The following is an 18,483-nucleotide window of genomic DNA, read 5'->3' as shown; positions in this document are numbered from 1 at the left end:
ATAATCCACAAACCGCTTCCACCCTCAACCACTAGAAACCTTGTGTTGTACTCATAGGTCAGAGTGGCCTTGTACTACATATTATGTATTTTGCTTGGAGTTATTGTATCAAGTTTGTGTCTCGCTAGCTAACAGTAATCCTGGGGCTGGTGAGCATAAGGGCCATTTTCTGGGAAATTAATATCCCGAAATCTGGTCCTGACAGACTTGGTATCAGAGCCAGGCTGACCATTGGCTAATCCTATCTCAGCCAGGTCAATAAACCTAGGTTAACCAACCCACCAGACCTTAACCTAACCCCAGCCAAGCTTCTCATGCAAGATAGCCACACAGTGACACCGACACCTTTGGTAGTCGGTGCCCAACCTATCAACCTAGCCTGTCAATCACGCGCTAGTGACCGACACCTAGATTGTCCCATTCTCAAGCGTATGAAGGAAGACTCCGTCCCCTTTCTCTATAAAAAGGGCACACTAGCGTCAACTCAGCACCGCACAAACTCTTTCCCAAACCAAGCCAAAATGCCTGGTCCCGTAGTGCACAACGAGACCACATCAACCAACCTTGGAGGTTTTGTGACCGTGCTCGCGAACCTCACCCGCCGTGCCTTTGCATTAGAAGAACCCCCAGAGTATGTTGTGTACCAAGGACCCATGAGCGGTGAGAGCCGTCAATTTTGGGTCTATCGTCAGAACGCCCCTACAGGTTCACCGGAAGGACAACTTCCTTTGAGCCACAAGCCATTCAACTGGCTGCTCGAGAGGCTATAGTTCAACTCTGACACTTGTCACCCAGAGTTAACTGTCGCTTGTTCTACTACTACCCCAGCCGTGATGGGTATGGTAGGCCACCCCAGGTTGCCAACGGAGACCACGAGACGGACCCTGCATTGTTGCATCTGGTGCGCTATGTAAGTGCACTAGAGGATTTGTTCGATCAAATCACCCTTGATCTGATCGCAGCTCGTGGAGAGCTGATCCGCCGAGCCCCGGCCAGAGGAGAAGATGAGCCCAACACCGACAACCCAGTCGTGCTATTTGGACAACCGATCGAGTCCCTGAGGTCTGCCCCAGTCATTGACCAAAACTCCTTGATGACCCCAGAAGTGCTTCGTCGTCTTTTGGGAACACACTCCAGCGGGATTGTGGCCAACAATCCCCAAGATGGTCATCATCGCTACCCCGACCCTGCAGTCCCTCAACCCCCTCCAGCTAATCCCAACAGTGAAAACCGTGGAGAAGCCTCGACGTCCTCAAGGCAAGCCCGCTTAGATATTAACGAGGTAGACTGAGTCACTCGAGTAGTATCGAGTCTTAGTATGTCCCCGCCTTGTAACTGTGTAATCCTGTATCACCGTAATTAAATCTTGTTGCTTGTGCACCCTATTTTAAATAGTAACCATACATAAGTATGTTGGTGTGCGATTGCTAAATTATTATTTTTTACCCGAGCATAGCTGCCAACCCTGGCGACTCAAAGTTTGTACTATGAGTAAAACCTTCTGGTTTCAACTAATTGGAGTGATGTTTTTCCTAAAACAACTCTTAACAAATTGAGGACGAGATTTGTCTTAAGGGGGGTAGTGTTGTGACACCCCAAATTTTTTAACTTGTTTTATTAATTAAAAAATTTCCAGGAAACTTAAACTTTTATTTTCTGGATTCCCTTTTGATTTCATAACCATTCTTTTCCTTATTATTATGGAGTTTTTACCCCAAGTGAAAACTTTTCAATCATTATTGGGCTTATTTACCCTCTCAAGTAAAACATTTCTATTATCAGTGGATTTATTTGCATAATTATTTCTCTCTGAGCTTTATTCCTTAAAATGATTTTTCATTTGGTTTTGGAGCTCTATTTGAACTACAACCAATTGATATATTTATTTAAAAATCCCACCAAGAATTGGAGATGTCAGGTGATGTTTTTAAATCACTTTTATGCAAAAATATCTTCTGTTCATTGGAGATTTTGAGCTCTACACCAAGTTTCCAAATCTGGTCCAGTGGGCAATTTTGCACTGCAACCTAATTAAATATTTCTTTAAAACTTCCACCAAAAATATGGGATGTTAATAGGAGTATATTATTCACCTTTATGCAAAAACCTAGTTATGTCCTTTGAAAATTTTGAGTGAATCAACCTCATCTTCATTCTGGTCCAACTTGATGATTTGTACTGCAATCATATTTTTGCTTGCTCTTTTTCCCTTGATTCTTTCTCTTGCTTGTAGACCACCCTGCAAAACCCTTAAGTCTAGGAACATGAACCCATTGGAATATTTTTGGTCCATGAAATGATAGCCTTTAGGTTCTGTCCAGAATTGGTTTTCTCAAATTTTTGCACTAACAAGTTTCTATGTTTGACTAACTAACCTGGCCACCATCTACTACACCTAAAGAGACCCCAATCTGGAGATTATGGCCACCCCAAGAAATGCCTAAGTGCCCTTGGAATTTTGTCAAACACCTTGAGTGCATGAGCAGTTTTGGCATGAGTTTTGGGTTGCATTATGAACTTGACCCCCCTGATCAAACCAACTTGTCCACTGATCTAATTGCACCCCCTAGCCTAGACCTGGCAAGCCCCAGCTCCACCCAAGCCTCCTAGGATGCACTGGCATTTCGCCGAGCACCTGGTGCGCGTGCTCTGGGCCTGGTGCGCGTGCTCTGGGCCTGGTGCGCGTGCTCTGGGCGCGCCCAGAGTGTACGTTTTGCACGCGCGCGCACCGAGCCGCCGCGTCTCACTGCCGCCCCCGTGCTTGTCCTGGCCACTACCCTCTCGCAACCAGCATGGCCGCCTCCTCCCTCGTTGCAGAGCCGTCCCTAGGGCCGCACAACGCCGCCGTCATGTCGGCCGTGGCCATTAGCGGCCGACCACAGCAGGCCCCTACTCAGGACAGCGCCGCCCGAGCCACCCGCGCGCGCCAGCTGCCCCTGGAACAGCGCGACCTCATCCGCAAGCCCGTCCGTTAGCTCGCGTCGCCGCCACGTCGCCCTGCAGCACAGAATGGCGGTTCGCCATCGTTCTTATCTCCGGCCGCCTCGGGACCGACCTAACCGCGCTATATAAGGAGCCCCGAGCCTCTCCGAACCCTCAGGCAACCTCAAACAAACCCTCTGGAGCTCCCCTAGCCCGCAATCGACGGAGGAAGGCCGTCTTCCCCATCTCCGGCCGGTTCGGCCGCCGCCACTCCCTAGCTCCGCTCGTCGCAACCAGGGCCTCCCCCACCCAACTAGTGCCACCATTCCCTTCCCCTCGATCTCGTGGAGCCACCCAACACCTCAAAATCACTCGGGAGTCGTTGAAGCACGAACCCCCAAACTCACCCGTAGCTGTCGTCCGCCGCGGAGCTCACCGCCGGCGACTCCCTTCATCCCCGCCACCTCCTCGACCACCGGGAGGACCGTCCTGGCCTTGCGGATCCATCCCCGCCCACAGAAGCCCACGGGAAGCCGCCAATCACCGGTGACGATCGCCGGAGCCCCGCCTCCACACGGCCAGAGGAGGAAGAAGGCGGGGGGAGACCAGTCAAACCTGACTAGTGGGCCCCCTGGACCCACTGTCAGTGACCCCCGCACCGGTCCACGTGGTTTAAGTGAAAGCGTAAAAGCTAAGTACGCCTTCGACGTGTACTCTTTTCGAAACGTTTTTCTTTTTTTCAGTTTTATTTTAAAAACAGAAAATTGACTAAAGTTGGCTAACTATATCTTTTAGAATAAAACTCCAAATGAGTTGATTCTTTTTCCTACCTCTCTCAAATTTAGTCTAGTTTATTTTAAGATTTATTTGAAAAAATTTAAGACAACTTTTTACACTGTTTTGAAACTATGTTTTAATTTGAATAATTTCAAAATTAGGTTTTTGAAGAAGAAGTCAACTTTCAAAAGGCACACCCCACTTGCATGCTCTTGAAGGCAAGCATTCTGAACCCTGGCATAATATTTTTCATGCATTGTTTGACATGATTATAACACCACCTCATTACGTAGAACTCGTTATTTTATGGGGTGATATGATCATTTGCATGAATGTATATTAGAGATTTCCTTGCTGTTGGAAATGGTCAAGCTTGTGACAGTAATCATCCTCGTATGCTTTTCGTGCCTACCAGAAGGAAGTCGGGAAAGTCTCTGTCTTGGGTAGACCTGAGCTTGTCCCTAGTTCCTCGTCAAGACGAGTGTGTCCGGTATGGAATGATGGGGTATGATGAGTGGTGATTCTGTATGTTGGATGAAATATATTTGTTGTGCTAATCATGCAGGGAATACTTAATCCTCCTGAGTCGACCATAGATCGAGTCTTGTTCCGGTAACCCCCATACTTGTTTCGTACTACCACTTGTTCCCGCCACAGGTAGGGTACGGTTCAGTAAGTTGTCAACCCCTTTCCTAGCACACACCATACAGAGAGGCAATGGTGGAAGATACCGGATGCATCTGGTAGGCAGGCCACCTGGTCCGGGGGCATGGGTGTTTCCGGTTGGGACCGAGAGGGGAGGCCACCCCTTAGAGCGCGCGATATAAGTTTGATCCCATGCTACGCGAGGTTGTAGCCTCCCCACTTAGAGTTTTGCTTGACAGGTGTCGTGGGTGATTCCAGACACCGGTAAGTTAAGCTGGTGTGTGCAGGTCAGGTGCGTTTTCAATTAAAAGACCGTAGACGGAATTAGTCCCAATGGACTGAAGGAATCCGTTACTCGTGGGTAAAGAGTACACTGTCTATAGAGATTAAATCCATTCTAATAGCCGTGTCCATGGTTAAGGACTCCAATCTGGGATGGATCGATTGTCGGTCTTAGTGTCGGTCTTCGGAGGAGAAACTACTAAACCAGAGCTTGGATCATGACGGGTGACTTATGATGATTATTATTATTATGGACTAACCCCTTTACATTATTCGAAGTATTGAGTATCCCTGGGACGGTTCTACCTCCTGGATATTCACTGTGATTGTTTTTCTCATAAACCCTTTATGTGGTGTCGCTGAGACGCCCGACTGTGGCCTGCTTGTTAATTATTTACTTTATAAACCCTTTATGTGGTGTCGCTGAGACGCCCGACTGTGGCATGTTTGCCATTTATTTACTCCATAAGCCCTTTATGTGGTGTCGCTGAGACGCCCGACTGTGGCATGCTTGTTATTTATTTACTCCATAAGCCATTTATGTGGTGTCGCTTAGACGCCCGACTAAGGCATGTTTCATATCATGATCCTTTCGAGGCGTCGCTTCAGACACCCGACTGATGCATTTTACTTCTACTCCATTATTGCATATTCATGTTACATATAAATAACCTGCTTGCATGCATCAAAAATTTTATTTTTATGACGAACATTATGATCATAGAATATTTTAGAGTATGATTACCATTTGTTATATTATACTCGTGTTCTTAATGTTTGCGAGTACATTCAAAGTACTCACTGGCTTGTCCCTGGCTATTGTCTTGGCCAGATTTCTTGCATGGAGAGGAGCGACGTGATGACAGCCCTGGAACCTAAGCAACGGTGATAGCAGCCATGCGAAGATAGGAGTTAACCAGGTCAGCTGTTCCTATGGGAAGTGGAGTCCCATAGACACTGATGATCCACAAACCGCTTCCGCCCTCAACCACTAGAAACCTTGTGTTGTACTAATAGGTCAGAGTGGCCTTGTACTACATATTATGTATTTTTCTTGGAGTTATTGTATCAAGTTGTGTCTCGCCAGCTAACAGTAATCCTGGGCCTAGTGAGCATAAGGGCCATTTTCTGGGAAATTAATATCCTGAAATCCGGTCCTAACATTTTCGTGGATTTAGCGCTAAGTATGGACTTGACTCTGAGATAGTAGCTACTTTCTGTGAATCTTTTGCTACTCACGTTGATCTCCCTAAGGAGAAGTGGTTTAAATATAATCCTCCCATTGAAGTAAAAGTAGTTGCACCTATTATAGTTCAAGAAAAGACTGTCACCTATAGTGATCCTGTTGTTCCTACTACTTATGTTGAGAAACCTCCTTTCCCTGTTAGGATAAAGGGTCATGCTAAAACTTCGTCCGTTGTTCGTAAGAGTAACACTAGGACTTATACACCTCCTGAGCAAATCAAAGTTGAACCTAGTATTGCTATGGTTAAAGATCTCTTGGATGATGATTTAGATGGGCATGTTACTTATTTCTGTGGTGAGACTACTAATATTGTTAGACCAGATACTAAGATACATAGACCTGTGGTAGGCATGCCTGTTATTTCTGTTAAAATGGGAGATCATTGTTATCATGGCTTATGTGATATGGGTGCTAGTGCTAGTGCAATACCCTAAGATTTATATAAAGAAATTATGCATGATATTTCACCCGTTGAATTGGAAGGTATTGATGTTACTATCAAACTTGCCAATAGAGATACTATTTCACCAATTGGGATTGTTAGAGATGTTGAAGTCTTGTGTGGGAAGGTTAAATATCCTGCTGATTTTCTTGTTCTTAGTTCCCCACAGGATGACTTTTGTCACATTATTTTTGGTAGACCCTTCTTGAATACAGTTAATGCTAAGATTAATTGTGAAAAGGATACTGTTACAACTGGCTTAGAGGGTATGTCTCATGAGTTTAATTTTGCTAAGTTTCGTAGACAACCTCGTGATAGAGAATCACCTAGTAAGGATGAGATTATTGGTCTTGCTTCTATTGCCGTGCCTCCTACTGATACGTTAGAATAATATTTGCTAGACCATGAAAATGGTATGTTTATGAAGGAAAGAAGGGAAATAGATGAAGTGTTCCTTCAACAGGAACCTATTCTAAAACACAACCTACCCGTTGAAATTCTAGGGGATCCCCCTCCACCCAAGGGTGATCCCGTGTTTGATCTCAAACCATTACCTGATAATCTTAAGTATGCTTATCTTGATGAAAAGAAAATATATCTTGTTATTATTAGTGCTAACCTTTCAGAGCAAGAAGAAGAAAGATTATTGAAAACTCTGAAGAAGCATCATGCTGCTATCAGATATACTCTGGATGATCTCAAGGGCATTAGTCCCATGTTATGCCAACACAAAATTAATTTGGAGGACGATGTCAAACCAGTTAGAGTCCTCAACGACGATTGAATCCTAAGATGAAAGAAGTGGTAAGAAAGGAGATACTAAAGCTCCTTGAGGCAGGTATAATTTATCCCGTTGCTGATAGTGATTGGGTAAGCCCTGTCCATTGTGTTCCTAAAAAGGGAGGTATTACTGTTGTTACTAATGATAAAGATGAATTGATCCCGCAAAGAATTATTACAGGTTATAGGATGGTAATTGATTTCCATAAATTAAATAAGGCTACTAAGAAAGATCATTACCCTTTACCTTTTATTGATCAAATGCTAGAAAGAATATCCAAACACACACATTTTTGCTTTCTAGATGGTTATTCTGGTTTCTCTCACATACCTGTATCAGCGAAGGATCAATCTAAAACTACTTTTACGTGCCCTTTCGGTACTTTTGCTTATAGACGTATGCCTTTTGGTTTATGTAATGCACCTGCTACCTTTCAAAGATGCATGATGGCTATATTCTCTGACTTTTGTGAAAAGATTTGTGAGGTATTCATGGATGATTTCTCCGTCTATGGATCCTCTTTTGATGATTGCTTGAGCAACCTTGATCGAGTTTTGCAGAGAGCGAAGATACTAGTCTCGTCTTGAATTGGGAAAAGTGCCACTTTATGGTTAATGAAGGCATTGTCTTGGGGCATAAGATTTCCCAGAGAGGTATTGAAGTTGATAAAGCTAAAGTTGATGCTATTGAAAAGATGCCATGTCCCAAGGACATAAAAGGTATAAGAAGTTTCCTTGGTCATGCCGGTTTTTATAGGAGGTTCATTAAGGACTTTTCTTAAATCTCTAGGCCTCTGACTAATTTATTGCAAAAAGATACTCCTTTTGTCTTTGATGATGATTGTGTAGAAGCATTTGAAATACTTAAGAAAGCTTTGATCACTGCACCTATTGTTCAGCCACCTGATTCGAATTTAACCTTTGAAATTATGTGTGATGCTAGTGATTATGTTGTAGGTGTTGTTCTAGGGCAAAGAGTTGATGAGAAATTGAATGTTATCCAATATGCTAGTGAAACCCTTGATACTGCCCAAAGAAATTATGCTACTACTGAAAAAGAGTTCTTAGCAGTTGTGTTTGCTTGTGATAAGTTTAGACCTTATATTGTTGATTCCAAAGTTACATTCACACCGATCATGCTGAAATTAAATATCTTATGGAAAAGAAAGATGCTAAGCCTAGACTTATTAGATGGGTTCTCTTGCTCCAAGAATTTGATTTGCATATTATTGATAGAAAGGGAGCTGAGAATCCCGTTGCAGACAACTTGTCTAGGTTAGAGAATGTTCTTGATGACCCACTGCCTATTGATGATAGCTTTCCTGATGAACAATTAGCGGTCATTAATGCTTCTCGTACTGCTCCTTGGTATGCCGATTATGCTAATTACATTGTTGCTAAATTTATACCACCTAGTTTCACATACCAGCAAAAGAAAAGGTTCTTTTATGATTTAAGACATTACTTATGGGATAACCCACACCTTTATAAAGAAGGAGTAGATGGTGTTATTAGACGTTGTGTACCTGAGCATGAACAGGAACAGATCCTACGCAAGTGTCACTCTGAATCCTATGGAGGACACCACGCTGGAGATAGAACTGCACACAAGGTACTTCAATCCGGTTTTTATTGGCCTACTCTCTTCAAAGATGCCCGTAAGTTTGTCTTATCTTGTGATGAATGTCAACGAATTAGTAATATTAGTAGACGTCAAGAAATGCCTATGAATTATTATCTTGTCATTGAACCATCAGATGTTTGCGGCTTTGATTATATGGGACCTTTTCCTGCCTCTAATGGTTATACACATATTTTAGTTGTTGTTGATTACGTTACTAAGTGGGTAGAAGCTATTCCAACTAGTAGTGTTGATCATAACACTTCTATTAAGATGCTTAAAGAAGTTGTTTTTCCAAGGTTTGGAGTCCCTAGATATCTTATGACTGATGGTGGTTCACATTTTATTCACAGTGCTTTCCGTAAGATGCTTGCTAAGTATGATGTTAATCATAGAATTGCATCTCCTTATCACCCGCAGTCTAGTGGTCAAGTAGAGTTGAGCAATAGAGAGCTCAAATTAATTTTGCAAAAGACTGTGAATAGATCTAGAAAGAATTGGTCCAAGAAACTTGATGATGCATTATGGGCCTATAGAATTGCATACAAAAATCCTATGGGTATGTCTCCGTATAAGATGGTTTATGGAAAAGCATGTCACTTACCTCTAGAACTTGAACATAAAGCATATTGGGCTATTAAAGAGCTCAACTATGACTTCAAACTTGCTATTGAGAAGAGGTTATTTGATATTAGCTCACTTGATGAATGGAGAACCCAAGCCTATGAGAATGCTAAGCTATTCAAAGAAAAAGTCAAACACTGGCATGATAAAAGGATACAAAAGCGTGAGTTTAATGTAGGTGATTATGTGTTATTATTCAACTCTTGTTTAAGATTTTTTGCAGGAAAACTTCTCTCTAAATGGGAAGGTCCTTATGTTATCGGGGAAGTCTATCATTCCGGTGCCATAAAAATCAACAACTTTGAAGGCACAAGTCCGAGGTTGGTGAACGGTCAAAGAATTAAACATTATATCTCAGGTAATCCTATCAATGTTGAAACTAATATTGTTGAAACCGTAACCCCGGAGGAATACATAAGGGACACTTTCCAGAATGTTCCAGACTCCGAAAAGGAATAGGTATGTGGTATGGTAAGTAAACCGACTCCAAAACAATTCTAATGGCAATTTTTATCTGTTTTGGTATATTTAAGAATTTTAGGAAGAAAGAAGTAGTCCAGGAAGGACACGAGGCCTCCACGAGGGTGGAGGGCACGCCCACCCTTCCTAGGTGCGCCCCCCCCCCCTATCTCGTGGCCACCTCGTGTGCCTCCCGGACTCCATTTTCTTGCACGTAATGTATTTGGTCGGTAAAAATTCATTATAGAATCTCTCGAAGGCTTTGACCACCATATCACGCAAAAATCCTTTGTTTTTGTTTCGAGCTATTCCTGTTGCAGATTAAGAGCAAGATGTCTTCTCAAGAGTCAGTCGGAAGAGTCGGGTGTCTCACCCGATACCAGGTACAGGAGCAAATAGCGATGCTTATCACTTTGGACCATCAACGGAGGACAAGATGGAGGCCGACTTCAAAAGGATAGATGCCATGGAGGAAGATCAAGAAGTCACTTCTCGCTTCCAAGCAGGATTCATGATGGGGGAACTACATAGCTCGGTTCTCCCAAATTCGGTCATCCCTTCCGATGTTAAATTTCTTTCTTATGAAAATATGAAAAAGAGCGTCACTTGTTCTCCAGATGCTATGTAACATCCTTAGGTAAAGGGAGCTTTAGCCGTTATGGGCAAGCTCCACAAAGAAATTATGGGCCTCAAACAACAAGTCAATAAGCTCGAGGAGGAGAATCATATCCTGAGGGGCATCATTGCCAAGAAGATCACAACACCAACTATGAGGAAGGAGACATAATCACATGGGTATGGGCACTCCTCTTGGCAACTTCCAAGCTTGGGGGAGGTGCCCCGGTATCGTATCACCCTCACACTCCTATCTTTACCGTTTTATTTAGTTCGATCCTTTTAGTAGTATCTTGATCTAGTAGATTGAAGTTTTGATATCAAGTAGTTTTGAGTTTTGCTTTGTGATCTCTTTCTGTAATTGAGTCAGTGAGCTATCTATAATAAAGATTAGTGTTGAGTCAAGGGCTTTGCTATCTTGCCATGATCTTGAGAAAGTAGAAAGAATAGAAAGAATAAAAGAGTTCATGTTGATCTTATGGATAGTAATCACTTCACACATAGAAAGTATGAGGCATAAAAGTTGTTGAGAGTTGATGAACGTAGTTTTGATCATCATTGCAATTAATAGGAAGTAATAAGGAAAGAGAGGTTTCACATACAAATATATTATCTTGGGCATCTTTTATGATTGGGAGCACTCATTAAGTATGACATGCGAAAAGAGTTGATGTTGGACAAGGAAGACAATGTAATGGTTTATGTTTTCTCACATCTCAGTTAAAGTATATTGTCATTAACCTTCCAAACATGTTGAGCTTGCCTTTCCCCCTCATGCTAGCCAAAATTCCTTCCACCAAGTAGAGATACTACTTGTGCTTCCAAATATCCTTAAACCCAGTTTTTCCATGAGAGTCCACCATACCTACCTATGGATTGAGTAAGATCCTTCAAGTAAGTTGTCATGCTGCAGGCAATAAAAATTGCTCTCTAAATATGTATGACTTATTAGTGCAGAGAAAATAAGCTTTATACGATCTTGTTGTGGAAGCAATAAAAGTGACGGACTGCATAATAAAGGTCCACATACAAGTGGCAATATAAAGTGACGTTCTTTTGCATTAAGATTTTGTGCATCCAACCCTAAAAGCACATGGCAACCTCTGCTTCCCTCTGCGAAGGGCCTATCTTTTACTTTATGTTTTTACTTTATGCTTGAGTCAAGGTGATCTTCACCTTTCCCTTTTTCATTTTATCCTTTGGCAAGCTCCTCGTGTTTGAAATATCTTGATATATATATCCAATTGGATGTAAGATAGCGTGGACTATTATTGTTGACATCACCTAAAGGTGAATACGTTGGGAGGCAACACAATAAGCCCCTATCTTTCTCAGTGTCCGGTTGAAACTCCATAACCACAAGTATTGCATGAGTGTTAGAAATTGTAGAAGACTACATGATAGTTGAGTATATGGACTTGCTGAAAAGCTCTATTCTTGACTCTTTCTGATGTTATGATAAATTGCAATTGCTTCAATGACTGAGATTATAGTTTGTTAGTTCCCGATGAAGTTTCTGAACCATACTTGACATTGTGAATTGATTGTTACTTGATCATAAGAAATTACATGATAAAATATATTTATGTTGTTGTTATAAGAATGATCATGATGCCCTCATGTTCGTATTTTATTTTTATCGACACCTCTATCTCTAAACATGTGGACATATTTTTTGATATCGGCTTCCGCTTGAGGACAAGCAAGGTCTAAGCTTGGGGGAGTTGATACGTCCATTTTGCATCATGCTTTTATATCAATATTTATTGCATTATGGGCTGTTATTACACATTATATCTCAATACTTATGGCTATTCTCTCTTATTTTACAAGGTTTACCATGAAGAGGGAGAATGCCGGCAGCTGGAATTCTGGCTGGAAAAGGAGCAAATATTGGAAACCTATTCTGCACAGCACCAAAAATCCTGAAACTCCACTGAAGTCATTTTTGGAATTAATAAGAATTATTGAGCGAAAGAAACACCAGAGGGGGCCCACACCCTGGCCAGGAGGGTGGGGGTGCGCCCACCCCTACTGGGCGCACCCCCTGTCTCCTGGGCCCACTGGTGGCCCTCCGGTGTCCATCTTCTGCTATATGAAGGCTTTTACCCTGGAAAAAAATCAGGGGCAAGCTTACGGGGCGAAACTCCACCGCCATGAGGCGGAACCTTGGCGGAATCAATCTAGGGCTCCAGCGGAGCTGTTCTGCCGGGGAAACTTCCCTCCGGGAGGGGGAAATCATCACCATCGTCATCACCAACAATCCTCTCATCGGAGGGGGTCAATCTCCATCAACATCTTCACCAGCACCATCTCCTCTGAAAACCCTAGTTCATCTCTTGTATCCAATCTTGTATCAAAACCACAAATTGGTACCTGTGGGTTGCTAGTAGTGTTGATTACTCCTTGTAGTTGATGCTAATTGGTTTACTTGGTGGAAGATCATATGTTCAGATCCTTAATGCATATTATTACTCCTCTTATTATGAACATGAATATGCTTTGTGAGTAGTTACGTTTGTTCCTGAGGACATGGGTGAAGTCTTGCTATTAGTAGTCATGTGAATTTGGTATTCGTTCGATATTTTGATGAGATGTATGTTGTCTTTCCTCTAGTGGTGTTATGTGAACGTCGACTACATGACACTTCACCATTATTTGGGCCTAGAGGAAGGCATTGGTAAGTAATAAGTAGATGATGGGTTGCTAGAGTGACAGAAGCTTAAACCCTAGTTTATGCGTTGCTTCGTAAGGGGCTGATTTGGATCCATATGTCTAATGATGTGGTTAGGTTTACCTTAATACTTCTTTTGTAGTTGTGGATGCTTGCAATAGGGGTTAATCATAAGTGGGATGCTTGTCCAAGTAAGGTCAGTATCCAAGCACCGGTCCACCCACATATCAAATTATCAAAGTACCGAAAGCGAATCATACGAGCGTGATGAAAACTAGCTTGACGATAATTCCCATGTGTCCTCGGGAGCTCCTTTCCCATCATAAGAAATTGTCCAGGCTTATCCTTTGCTACAAAAAGGATTGAGACACCTTGCTGCACTTTATTTACTTTGAATGCTTGTTACTCGTTACAATTTATCTTATCACAAAACTATCTGTTACCTACAATTTCAGTGCTTGCAGAGAAAACCTTACTGAAAACCGCTTGTCATTTCCTTCTGCTCCTCGTTGGGTTCGACACTCTTACTTATCGAAAGGACTATGATAGATCCCCTATACTTGTGGGTCATCAGGTCCATGTATGAAAACAAAGTATGGACTTTGACAGACTTGCCCGATGATCGGTGAGCCATAGAAAATAAATGGATCTTTAAGAAGAAGACTGACGCGGATGGTAATGTGACCATCTATAAAGCTCGGCTTGTCGCTAAGGGTTATTGACAAGTTCAAGGGGTTGACTACGATTAGACCTTCTCACCCGTAGCGAAGCTTAAGTCCGTCCAAATCATGTTAGCAATTGCCACATTCTATGATTATGAAATATGGAAAATGGACATCAAAACGGCATTCCTTAACGGTTTCCTTAAGGAAGAATTGTATATGATGTAGCCGAAAGGTTTTGTCGATCCTAAGAATGCTAACAAGGTGTGCAAGCTCTAGCGCTCCATGGGCTGGTGCAAGCATCTCGGAGTTAGAACATTCGCTTTGATGAAATGATCAAAGCGTTTGGGTTTATGCAGACTTATGGAGAAGCCTGCGTTTACAAGAAAGTGAGTGGGAGCTCTGTAGCATTTCTCATATTATATGTGGATGACATACTATTTATGGGAAATGATATAGAACTTTTGGAAAGCATAAAGGCCTACTTGAATAAGTGTTTTTCAGTGAAGGACCTTGGAGAAGCTGCTTACATATTAGGCATCAAGATCTATAGAGATAGATCGAGATGCCTCATCGGTCTTTCACAAACACATACCTTGATAAGATATTGAAGAAGTTCAATATGGATCAGTCCAAGAAAGGGTTCTTGCCTGTATTGCAAGGTGTGAGATTGAGCACTGCTCGATGCCCGACCACGACAGAAGATAGAGAAAAGATGAGTGTCATCCCCTATGCCTCAGCCATAGGGTCTATTATGTATGTCATGCTGTGTACCAGACCTGATGTGAACCTTGCCGTAAGTTTGGTAGGGAGGTACCAAAGTAATCCCGGCATGGAACACTGGACAGCGGTCAAGAATATCCTGAAGTACCTGAAAAGGACTAAGGATATGTTTCTCGTTTATGGAGGTGACGAAGAGCTCGTCGTAAAGAGTTACGTCGATGCTAGCTTCAACACAGATCTGGATGACTCCAACTCACAAACCGGATACGTGTATATTTTGAATGGTGGGGCAGTCAGCTGGTGCAGTTGCAAGCAAAGCGTCGTGGCAGGATCTACATGTGAAGCAGAGTACATGGCAGCCTCGGAGGCAGCACATGAAGCAATCTGGATGAAGTAGTTCATTACTGACCTAGGAGTTATTACCAATGCGTCGGGCCCAATGACTCTCTTCTGTGACAACACTGGTGCTATTGCCCTTGCCAAGGAGCCCAGGTTTCACAAGAAGACCATGCATATCAAGCGTCGCTTCAACTCCATTTGTGAAAATGTTCAATATGGAGACATAGATATTTGTAAAGTGCATACATATTTCAATGTCGCAGATCCGTTGACTAAACCTCTTCCACGAACAAAACATGATCAACACCAGAACTCTATGGGTGTTCGATTCATCACAATGTAAATATATTATTGACTCTAGTGAAAGTGGGAGACTGTTGGAAATATGCCCTAGAGGCAATAATAAAATGGTTATTATTATATTTCCTTGTTCATGATAATTGTCTATTATTCATGCTATAATTGTGTTGACCGGAAACCGTAATGCATATGTGAATACATAGACCACAACATGTCCCTAGTGAGCCTCTAGTTGACTAGCTCCTTCATCAATAGCTGGTTATGGTTTCCTGACCATGGACATTAGATGTCATTGATAATGGGATCACATCATTAGGAGAATGATGTGATGGACAAGATCCAATCCTAAGCATAGCACAAGATCATGTAGTTCGTTTGCTAAAAAAAATTCTAATCTCAAGTATCCTTTCCTTAGACCATGATATTGTGCAACTCCCGGATACCGTAGGAATTCTTTGGTTGTACCAAACGTCACAACGTAACTGGGTGGCTATAAAGGTACACTATAGGTATCTCCGAAAGTGTCTGTTGGGTTGGCACGAATCGAGACTGGGATTTGTCACTCTGTATGATGGAGAGGTATCTCTGGGCCCACTCGGTAATGCATCATCATAATGATCTCAATGTGACTAAGAAGTTAGTCACGGGATCATGCATTACAGAACGAGTAAAGTGACTTGCCAGTAACGAGATTGAACGAGGTATTGGGATACCGACGATCGAATCCCGGGCAAGTAACATACCGATTGACAAAGGGAATTGTATACGGGATTGATTGAATCCCCGACATCGTGGTTCATCCGATGAGATCATCGTGAAACATGTGGGAGCCAACATGGGTATCCAGATCCTGCTGCTGGTTATTGACCGGAGAGATGTCTCGGTCATGTCTGCATGATTTCCGAACCCGTAGGGTCTACACACTTAAGGTTCGGTGACGCTAGAGTTGTTATGGGAATTAGTATGCGGTTACCTAATGTTGTTCGGAGTCCCGGATGAGATCCCAGATGTCACGAGGAGTTCCGGAATGGTTCGGAGATAAAGATTTATATATGGGAAGTCCTTATTCGGTCGCTGGAAATGTTCAAGGGTATATCGGTATTGTATCGGGACCACCGAAAGGGTTCCGGGGGTCCACCGGGAGGGTCCACCTGCCCAGGAGGGCCCTATGGGCTGAATATGGAGGGGAACCAACCCCTAAGTGGGCTGGGCGCCAACCCCCCTAGGGCCCATGCGCCTAGGGTTGCGGGGGACCCTAAAGGGGGCGCCCCCCTTGGCTTGGGGGGCAAGCCTCCGCCCCTTGGCCGCCGCCCCCCCCCTAGATCCATCTGGAGGGGGCCGGTGCCCCTCTCCCTTGCCCCTATAAATAGAGGGGAGGTGGGAGGGCTGTCGCACCCTTTCCCCTGGCGCAGCCCTCTCCCTCCCCAACACCTCCTCCTCCATAGTAGTGTTTGGCGAAGCCTTGCCGGAGAACTACAAGCTCCACCACCACGCCGTCGTGCTGCCGGAGCTCTCCCTCAACTTCTCCTCTCCCCTTGCTGGATCAAGAAGGAGGAGACATCCCCGGGCTGTACGTGTGTTGAACGCGGAGGCACCGTCCGTTCGGCGTTAGATCGGATCTTCCGTGATTTGAATCGTCGCGAGTACGACTCCCTCATCCGCGTTCTAGTAATGCTTCCGCTTAGCGATCTTCAAAGGTATGAAGATGCACATCCTCTCTCTCTCTCTCTCTCTCTCTCTCTCTCTCTCTCTTGTTGCTAGAATCTCCTAGATTGATCTTGGTTTTCGTAGGAATTTTTTTGAATTATTGCTACGTTCCTCAACATTAGTACCCTTACAACATTATCATACAACATTACAACATCACAAGTTTTGAGCAGAAGATAATCAAGTACACTTAATTAATTTGGTAGGTTAGTTGGCAATAGTTGAAATAGAGCCGAGTTTTTAGACATGAAAGAAAATTGAGAAAAAAGCAATGCACTTGTGCTCAACAACATCAACAGAGCATAGTAATCTAAAAAACAAATCACATTTTAGGTGGCTCTAGGTTGACATACTAGAGCTGAGCACAAGATTTATTAGTAGCACTAGTCGTCAACCTGTGCCTTCGCACGGGCTAGACACAAAAATGTTGACTTTAGTTGAATTTCATATAATAACTATTTTAACTTCTTTCGGTCAGCAACCTAGGCAACTAGCAGTATAAAAACCTTCAACTAAAGAAAAGAAAGAAACTAGGAGTGTTGGTTGAGAGATCCCAGTACATAAATGAGTTACCAAAATGAAAGGAAAGTAAAAACAGGGTGCCCACTCTAATCTAGTATCTTACAGAACTGCTAACACACAATCACCTGAAAGTTTCAGTTTTGGTCAGTCATCTCAACCAAGATGATTTGCTTTGAGATGAACAACCATGATATGAGGATCTAAGAGTGGTGGAGATTGACTATAATAATAAAGCATGGTTTCTTAAGGGCCATGAAAATAAGAACAACATATACATGACTACTGCCCGGTGTACTGTATTCACCCTCAACGAGACCATAACTCTTAACAGCTAAAAAAACTTGACGTGGAAATATACTCTGAAATTTTGAAACAAGTCTGAAACTACTCTGAACATAGCATAATGATCATAACAGATTGTGAACCCTAGGCGGAGACAGTGACCAATTGGGGTGGCATGAGGCGGAGGAGGGGGTCGCCGGGGCACACTTACTTGAGGGCAATGATCGTGGAACTTCTGCCCAATGGCTGCGATCCATTGCCGATAGATTCTGGAGCCTTTCAACTCGCTGTGCAGAAATACGGAATGCATATGTAAATGAAATTTAAATGGGCAGTGTTGTTCATGAAATCAAACAGAGATACAACAAGACAACTCATCCAATATCTACTATCAACACCATATCAAACAGAGATACAAGTTCCCAACTAGCATATCACATTTCTGCTAATACAATATGATGTCAAATACAAAGTAGACGGAACCCAGAGTAAGACGCAACACAGGAAATCCTTAGGAATATGAAAGTACATATGAAACAGATGGTGAAATTACATCAGAGATGAAATAATTACAAAGAATCCTTGGAACAAGCTAATCAAATGGTTAACAGACGACATGGTGCTAAATTTAGCAGAACTCCCAGCACAAAATATATGAACAGATCTACCAGCACAAATATATCAACAGATCTACCGGCACAAATATATTAACATGATCTACCAGCACAATCTTTAACCTCGTGGGGACATCAAACGAACAGTATTAGTAGCACAGTTGAGGATCTACACATATCATGCATATAGTTATTTTCAACATCCAAAAACATAGCTATTGGTTTATTTTAACTAAACCAAAACAGA

This window comes from Triticum dicoccoides, chromosome 6B (genome assembly GCF_002162155.2).
Source record: "Triticum dicoccoides isolate Atlit2015 ecotype Zavitan chromosome 6B, WEW_v2.0, whole genome shotgun sequence".
In the NCBI taxonomy this organism is placed as follows: Eukaryota; Viridiplantae; Streptophyta; class Magnoliopsida; order Poales; family Poaceae; genus Triticum; species Triticum dicoccoides.
Note: the sequence above shows the minus strand (reverse complement) of the source record.